The sequence below is a fragment of the Nyctereutes procyonoides genome, unplaced genomic scaffold (genome assembly GCF_905146905.1).
Source record: "Nyctereutes procyonoides isolate TBG_1078 unplaced genomic scaffold, NYPRO_anot_genome, whole genome shotgun sequence".
Classification (NCBI taxonomy): Eukaryota; Metazoa; Chordata; class Mammalia; order Carnivora; family Canidae; genus Nyctereutes; species Nyctereutes procyonoides.
Window position 1 is genome coordinate 31,785,166 of NW_026575044.1, and position 9,708 is coordinate 31,794,873.

Below are 9,708 nucleotides of genomic sequence, written 5' to 3' on the forward strand. Positions count from 1 at the left end.
AACCCCATTTTTAAGATTCTTTTTTCATGCAGTCTCTCTGTGAAACTCTAACTTATCAGATAAAAATGACCATAAAAATACATCACTGAAAAATCCAAATAACTTTTCTGATGGAAATGATTATTACAGGTTTATGCATGGATTTCTAATTTAGCAGTGACTAATAATATCTAAGTGATAAAAAGCTTTATTTGAGGAATGAAAATCAGCAATAGACATGCCACTTTTGTTCTAATTTAAGCCTCTCATATCCTACTCTGAAGAATTTTAATTATGATGCTTAGATACCTCAACTTTCATATCATATAAGTTCCCTAATAATTAGGCTTGAAGTTACTTTTAAACTATTTTTCTATAACATAATCTATTTATTAATATGCTTACTGGAAGTTGCAGCTAAATCAATTACTGTAAGGTAGAAATAGCATTCTAGGTGCTTATGAAGACAGTAATGATTGTCCAGTGATTGATCCCAGGGATTTCTTTCAGTTGTTTGGTATTGAACTGCAACTTCTTTCAATACTGAAGACACTTCTTCCCTCTGTAGGGCATACCTCACAGGTCTGAGAATGAAGAAAATCTCCATTTCTAGGGAATTATATCCCTCGACAGTGTCCTATAAAGGAAGCACCTAAAGTCTGAATGAATTATACCTAGATCCAAAGGGTCTATTAATGAGGCTGCTCTTTTGTCCTATAAGAAGAAATGACAACAGGGAAACAGTTACTCTTGTGAATTCTATTCTGTAGATGAGGTTATCTGTGCTTTGCTCCAAGTGTACCTCTCTGCAGGATGCCAGAATAGGTGACACAATTGCCAACCAATCAAAAAGACTGGTAGGTTGGCTAAGGTTTATTCCAATCATAATGAATTTTAATGTGTGAAAAAGGATATCATATTACAAAAAAGTTGGAAGGACTGGAAGAGTGAAAAGCAGGAGTCAAACCTCTGCTGAATTTAAGGTTAAGCCTTAGTGATCCTGAGTTCAGAAAGTTTCCACTTCTGTGGTTTTTACCAGTAACAACATCACAACTTCCTCATACCTAGAAGACTAGCAACTGGATACCAGAATAGAGGAAATGGCCACCAAAACACTTGCCTGTCACAACTTGGTTTTTTGTCAGTAACATGGGAAAAGGAAAATAATTTCCTCCTTCCTCTCTCCTTTGAAATCTCATTTGAGTGAGATTCACTAGCAAAAACAACTGTGCCTTCAGAATCACAGCTACAAGGAAGCCTGGAAAATGTATACATACCCACTTTGGGCTGCTTCAATTCATGTATACCAAAGGCTACTGAAGCAAAAATGTGTATTGCAGGCTTACAAGGATGTTTATTCCCATATCTTTAATATTTTTAGCAGCTAAGGAAGAGAAGAGCTTCTCAAGGGACATCCAAGTTTATAGAATAGAGAATTAAAATTTATATGTTTCAGAAATTCTCTCATCCTGGAATACATTTTTTCCATAAATATATAGTCCCTGAGATATGAGTGTCTGGACATTACCCAAGAAAGCGATCCTGAAAAGAATATAGATTTCACCAAAAATGTTAACAGTAGTCCTCAATTTGAATGGTGAATATCTTTGAGATTCTTTCAAAGTTTGTGATTTGGAATTCAGAAAAATAGATTTTCCTGTGGGGTTTTATGACCTCACCAATGAAACCCACTTGACACAAAGTGATTCTGCATACTGCAGTAAGTGGAGCATTTGTATGAGGGAGAGGGGAATTAGGGTCGGGAGATGGGCACTAGGCATATAAAGAGTCTGACTCCTTATGTTCTCAATGGAAGTTTATGAAGTAATATTTGGTGAATAGATGCCAGCAATGCTTGTCACCCTTACAGTGTGTAACATAGTCTTGCACCATAAATTCTAGGTCCACATGTTACATGATTTCCAATGTCCCCTCTGTCCGTGAAGAAACAAATCAATTTATAATTACATGTGCCTAGAACCAACTCCATTTGTCATTTTAAAAATATTATAATAGTTTTATACTATATGTTGAATTTTCCAGTATTGCGATTCCCACAAAGTAAGGGAAGACTGTTCTTTTGTTTAAAATTTTATAAAAATTGCCTACTATTTTGCAAAATTCCATCAGTGTTCATAGCAGTAACATTGCTCATGAACATTAATTAGCAAATCTAGAGTTGTCAAATCACTATTTTGTATACCTGAAACTGACATAACATTGCATGTCAACTATACTTCAATAAAAATTATAAACATTAGCTATATTCATTATAGTTCTATAGATAACTATAAGTCTAATTATTTCAGTATGTCTTCTAAAGCCGTCAAATATTTAAATACTGAGATAAATATACTTTTAATGAAATGATTTTTTGTTTTATTTTCCATCTGTATATTCAAAAGGACATTATATCACTTTTTAACAGTTGTTGGAGTAAATATATAAATTTTTATGAACTATCTTAATGTTAATAGTTTTTTTTACAAGATATTTGCTAGAAGAGAAAGTACTTGATTTGTTAGGGTTGAAAACAATTATCAGAGGCTATTTTAAGATTAAACTGTAAGAATCCCATGGTTTGATTTGTATACTTGAAAGATCTCCCTGGCAGCATTGAAAATAGGGAATTCAAGGGTCTGAAGCAAAGAAAATGCTTACAATATTTCAGTTGTGGATCAGAAATGATAAAGGTCTGAAATGAAATAATGATGGTGGAAATGGGCAAGACAGTTGACTTTCCAGAGATATTAAAAATATAGCATAAACTTGGCTTAGTTTGCTGAGTTTGATTCCAATTTTTTCCTTGGATAACAAAGGGGACAAGGAGTTCATAAATCAGATAAGTATTAGAGAGTCAGAGAAGATTTAGAAAAAATAAAAAGACCTGGTTTTTATGAATAATTAGCTTCTTTGGAATGTTCAGGCATAGAGCTCTGGAGGAAGGATGTTGTTTTGGCATATACACCTGTAGGTTTGGGTGAAATCAGTTAGTGAGCATGTGAAGAAGGAAAATGTACTAAAACCAAGAACCAAGGATGGAATGTTGAAGGGAAAGAGTGTGTAGAAGATATCTGGAGGAAGGAAAACCTGAGGTAATTGAGATGCAGAAAAATGAAAAGAAAGCAGAGTAAAGGAAGTTACAAAGTCTTTCAAAAACAAAATGATCAGTGTGCCTGGGTGGCATAGTCAGTTAAGCACCAGACTCCTGGTTTCGGCTGAGGTTCTGATCTCAGGGTTGTGAGATTGAGCCCCAAGCTGGGCTCCACACTAAGGGCAGAATCAACTCCTTCAGCTCCTCTCCACCTGAAAGCCCTCTCTCTCTCTCTCTCTCTCTCTCTCTCTCTCTCTAAAAAATAAATAAATAAATAAATAAATAAATAAATAAATACTTACATAAATCTTTAAGAAAAAAAGGACAAAATGATCAACTGTCTTAAATGCTACAGATGAGTCAAAATAAGAAACCAGAACTTTAAAATGCTTACTGAATTTGAAAATCAGAGATTTTTACAAGGGTAAGGTAGTGTGAAGAAACAGTATTACATAATTTTGGGGGCTCAGTGCAAAATAAAAATGCTGGGTCCCTCACTTAAAAAACATTAAGAATTTCCAGAGAGCAGGGCACTAAACCAAGTTCCAGGCCCTTCCAAACTTGTGACCATTTGACCAGCCTGTGAAGGTTGCATGTCCATCAAGCTGGTTCAGGGTGAAAGAATGAATGGGGTAGGTAAGAACAGATACATGAGTAAGACTTCTGTTTTAAAATTTTCTTAAGGCAGACATAGAGCAGTAGGTAAAAAAGAGAGAGCTATGGAAGAAAGGATTTTGTTTATGTGATTGAAATCAACAAGCATGCATAAAAATGTTAGTGGACAGGGGATTTTAAAGTCATGAGTGAGAGAGGGGTAACCAATGAATTAAAACACAGATTAAGTGCAGTCCCCACACGACACAGTTTCTCAAAGTGTGTACCACATACTTGTATTGAAAGCGCTTAGAGATTGTTTTTAAAAAGTCAGATCCCTATGCCTTCCCCTACCCTTCAGATAAAGAATCTCTGGAAACGGGATTGAAAATAACCGGTCTCTCACATTACTTTTATAAATAATTTGCTTTTGACAGTGGATTTTAACCTTGGCTGGATATTGAAATGACATGGAACATTAAAAAAAATTATTGAAGTCTGAGTCCACCCAGGAGGTTTTTAATTAGTGTGAGGCACAACATGGGTATTGAGAATTTTTGAAGTTCCGCATGGATTCAAAATCACTATATAAGAGATTCTGAGCAGGGTTCAATAGACTTCTGCAAGACTTTGAACACTTCCAAATCAAGAAGGTTGGGCAGGGGAATGAGGGAGGAGATGAAACTGTGAAGGAACGGATCATTGGAAGCCATGAAAAATGCTCAGCAAATGGTTTCACTTTAAAACTTCTTTTAAATTGCATGTCAGTGTTTCATTATAACATATCCGTGGATCAGGAGTAACTCTGGGGCCATTTCCTTTGGCAGGTCCATTGCCTTCCACTTTGGATGAATGGAACAGGAAGAGTTAACTTTTTGTGAAAAACCATTCAATTTTAATAACATGACTGAGAAGTCAGATTAATTAAAAATCCTGGAAGCTTATTTTTATGATTTTTTATTTGACTCTGAGCTTTTTTAATTAAAATAATCTATTAAGTGAAATCAACTAAATTCTAAATCAGTTTGACTTATGACAATCAAATTGATACCATACCTAGGAAAGTGTCACAGAAATATCACAACAATCAAATTGATAACCTCCTTAATGAAATGTCATAGAAATATTGCTCTGTTCAATACAGAATATTAAATTAAAGATTTATGTTAGCTGTAGCAACACAGATTTGCCAATTTGTTATTATAAAATCTACATAGCCCCAAATGGTCAACAAAACTGTTAGAATTTAACAGTGTGAAAGGGGAAAATTTACTTTCCCCCCCTCATTTTCTTGTACCTATGGCTCCAACCTGAAGCCAAACATAGGATAAAGCATGTGATTGGGGATGGGATTTTTAGCATTCAAATCACATTATGTTTTGAGTCTAAGTCTTTTCAGGTGTTCAACAAGTGAACTGAGTGACCATTTCAACCAAACCTGTAGGTTTTGCTTTCCATAAAAGGAAGCAGGGGCATCTGAGTGGCTCAGTCGGTTAAGTGTCTGACTCTTGGTTTTAGCTCTGGTCATGATCTCAGGATCATGAGATGGAGCCTTATGTTGGGCTCTGATTGAGATTCTCTCCCTCTTCCTCTGCCCCTCCCTCTGTTCATGTACATGCACACACTCTCTCTAAAGTAAATGATGAATAAAATCTTAAAAAAAATAAAAAGTAAAAGGAAGCGAATTTTTCTTGGCCTCATTGTCTCAGGTCTCTCACCTCTTTTGTATGTGGCTCTTTTTTATTCAGATTTTTATTTAGCTGAGAGAGAGAGGAAGAGGGAGAAGCAGACTCCCCACTGAGCAGAGAGCCCCACTGAAGATCAATGCTAGGATGCTGAGATGGTGACCTTAGTCCAAGGTGGATGTTTAACCTACTGGGCCCCCCAGGCCCCCCTGTGACTCTTGATATTGAGAGAAATTCAATGCCAAAATAAACTTAATTTTATTGCAAAGCTGTGAATTCCATTATTACTCATTATCTTTTCTTTCTTCTTAAATTTATTTGAGTATTTGCTAGATAAATCTTTTTTTTAAGTTTTATTTATTTATTTATTTATTTACTTACTTACTTATTTATTTATTATTTCATGAGAGACACACAGAGAGAGGCAGAGACAAAGGCAGAAGGAGAAGCAGGCTCCTTGTGGGGAACCTGATGCAGGACTCGATCCCGGGATGCCAGGATCACGCCCTGAACTGAAGGTAGATGTTCAACTGCTGAGCCATCCAGGCACCTCAGGAGAAATCTTTATTGAAACTAGCTGGAGAATTAAACATTTATATTCTGTATCATGAGCAGTTAAGTTCTCGAGGCTAGTCGAGAGCATGGACTGGCCACGTTATGCAGTTTTCAGGTAGCCAGGCAGAAGGACAAGAGTGAAGAGAAATATATAGTCCAGATATATGTATAGAATACATAGCCCCTGATGATCCCAGAGACTGTGAAATCTACAAAAAGACAACAAAGATCACTCAGTCTGATCATCTTAGCTCATTGTTCTATTAGACCAACCCTCTGGATTTAAAAGTACCTCTAACTCTCTCATGGAATTTTTTCTGTCAAACACATGCAATCGTATCATGCACAAATTCACATGGCCTCCTGAGAAATATGAAATAGAGACAGATAATTTGAGGGGAATTGAAGATGGAAACCAACCTCTTTGTGCTACTTTTTTCATTGCTGTTGCTCTCAGCTTCCTAACTGGTATCATTGGCCTGGTCATAGATAGACACTCTAATTTATCACATGCTATAGCTGCAAGTCAAGTAGCAGATGGCATAATTTAATAAATATGAAGAAGTCACAGTCAGGAAATATGAGATTGTTTTTCTTTTAATACATTAATTGGGTTGAACATGTAAGACAGTGTTCTTCAACCAACTGTTCATTTCTTCTAGCAAATTTCTTCATCTGCTGAGCCAAATTTACCATTCAAAAAGCTAACATTAAACTTGCTTATAACTTGTTCATATATGAAAGAGTTTTGTATAAGAATGATGATGATAGTTCAATTTTTTAAGTATGAAACACGTACCAAAACATTAGTCACTAGTAATTGTGAGTTTGTTTTTTCAAACAATGCGTCAGTTTCTGCTGATGATCCCATGAGTTCAAATAGGCATCTGACTTAAGAATTAAGACAAAGAGAGGTATTCTATATAGAAAAGTTATTTGGGAGGTAACATGGTCCCTTAAGAATTAAGTCAGTTTTAAATATTTGAATGATTAAAGACACTCTCCATGAACTTTCTCTAATGATTTGAGAGTAAAATCAAGGATCAGCATCTAAAGCCTAGTTGTGACTGGAAAGAGTTCCTATTAGCACAGACTCTGTGTGTTCACTGTTTTCAATATTACAGAACCTATGCTACAGCTCAAAATTTGATCTACTTACCAGATTCTGCTGGGCACACAGGCTGACCCTTCAAAACAAGTAGTTATTTTTAGAGAGTTGTGAATTCTAAAATGTTAGTGAGTTTGAACAATACCCACTTTGCAGGGAGGCAGCTTATCTTAGTTTTTGATTAAACATGGAATATTAGAAAATATAGGTTTAGCAAACAATATATTGGCTTCCATTTCTGGCAGAGAAGGAAAAGGTAGACCAACTCTCCTCCTGAGATCACATAGAAAGTCTCAACAGTATATTACAAATGCAAGATACTGAAAAAGAAAGAAATCAGAAAAATAAGCTTTGCCTTTGAGATGTATTTTCCTGATGGACTTTTGCTAGTTCTGGAAGAATCAGCTGAAACCCTGAGTAGCTAAATAATAACTTTACAATTTCAACACTTATGGCACAAACTGGAGAGTCCAGAGATGGATCATTACAAATTTGTAAAAAACCCTCATCATTTATTGGAGGCATAACAGAATTTAAAATTTTAACCTTTCCTCTTTGTAACATTTACCAGAATTATAAACCATATTCTGCTATGTAAACAGGTTTTTAATCAAGTCATTCTTACAATCCCCCCCCACACACACACAGAAAATTGATCTGAATTTAAAACTATTCAGGAGAAAGAAAAACATGACATAGGAAAACAATATTCACTAAAACACTTTTTAAGTCTGCTTTTTTTGGCATAGACTTATGGAGGTATTAGAAATAAATCTGAATAGTAACTTAAATTGTTTTAAAATATATTTTGAATAAAATCATTTTCCTCCGGTTTGACGAATTGGATAAATTTAAATGGTAAAATTGAAGTTTAGTCATGGTTGTGCTATTTGACCAAATTTAGGTGAAATAAATAGATACCTGACTTCAAGGTCAGGTACTGCCAGAAATGTATTTATACTGAGAATAATTGGCAAATTTATCTGAGAAACTCATGAGGTTAAAAAAACAAAACAGAAGTACAGATTATTTTCTTTTCTGTGTACATTCTTATTGAATAATAAAAATGTATCTCAGTAACAAATTTTCACTCTTATCCATATTGCTACTGTGCTTGTCAGTGTTTTATATTGGCAACAATTTCACAAATACGAAGAATGAGTAGCTGTGATCTTAGACTGTATTGACAGGTTCTTTTCATTAAGGTTATGGATTATTCACATATTAAACTAAACTAAGGTTGTGAATTTGGCTGTTTATGCTTATTTTTAAAGATTTGATATGATCTTTGGTATTTTGTTACTGTTAAAGACCAATTAAAAAGTTAATATGATATTATCCTATGAGAACTTGAGTTTCAGTGAGTAGAATAGTAGTTTAATATAACTGTCTCTCAAGTTGATGAACTCAGCTGTGAAAGAGAATCTGCTTTACATAATTGTGATTTTTCAAGATAATAGTTAAATCTCTTCTTAAAGATAATTTTATAGTTTCTTATAATTTTTAGTTAACAAATACTTTTGTTGTGCCTCAGCTTTTCTTTTTCTACTTTACAGTGTTCAACAGTGTCAAAAATGTTATGTATAGGTGGTTTAAAACACGATTAGCACATGGATACTGATAGAATTGTGTATAGTATTTTGAAAGATATTTTCAATTTTTCTTTTGATGATTTGGAGTATTTTGTTATTTTTCCTATTTGATCTTATTCCAGCCCATCCAACATGTTAATTTTCCACTTAGTGATCACAAAAGCCAGAATGAAAAACCCAAGGATATTGGAAGCTAATATCATCTCAAATATCTACAGTTGTTTGCATACTCTCTTAACAATAACAAAATTATATATTTATTTAGATTTTTTAAAGTTTCTCATTGTAAACGATCTCCTGTTTAATATTAGATAAATGCTGTATTGAATATCAATGGAAATAATTATATATGTCAAGTGTGAATATGTGTACATGTTTTATTTAAAATTTGAAATCTTCAAATTCCTATACTTCTAAATGTAACACAAGTTAATTGATTGAGTCACATTTATAAATATGTTAGTTTAGGGCACTTATAACTTGAGCTTAAAAAATGTGAAATTCATTCGTTAATACTTTGGAAAATATACCAACATATAAAGAACAAAAAGCCATGATTCCATACCCATAGAAAATCGTTGTTAGCATTTTGATATATCTACCTCTAGGATTCTACTGGGCTATATTAGTTCATATTAGATCACGTTCTCCTTTTCTGCTTTTCAAAAGTATTTTGTTTGTTTGTTTATTTGTTTACTTTTATTTTTTAAACAGGTTCCATGACCAGCGTGGAGCCCAACACGGGGCTTGAACTTACAACCCTGAGATCAAGACCTGAGTTGAGACTGGGAGTCAGGTGCCTAACCTACTGAGCCCAGATGCCCCAAAAGTATTTTATTTACTAATCAGCTTCTAGTGTTACTAAAAATTCAACTACCAATGCCTTGTAATTTTAAAAATCACATCATTAGATTATATACAGTTATTCAATGAGATAAATAGCAGTTTAGTGGATATTTGTTGCGCTGAAATTTTTGTACGTGTTTGGGATGGTTTTTATCAAAATAGGTTTTTAGACATGAAAATATATTATCAATTATTGTGAATATTGGGGCAGCCCGGTTGGCTCAGCGGTTTAGCGCCGCCTTTGGCCCAGAGCCT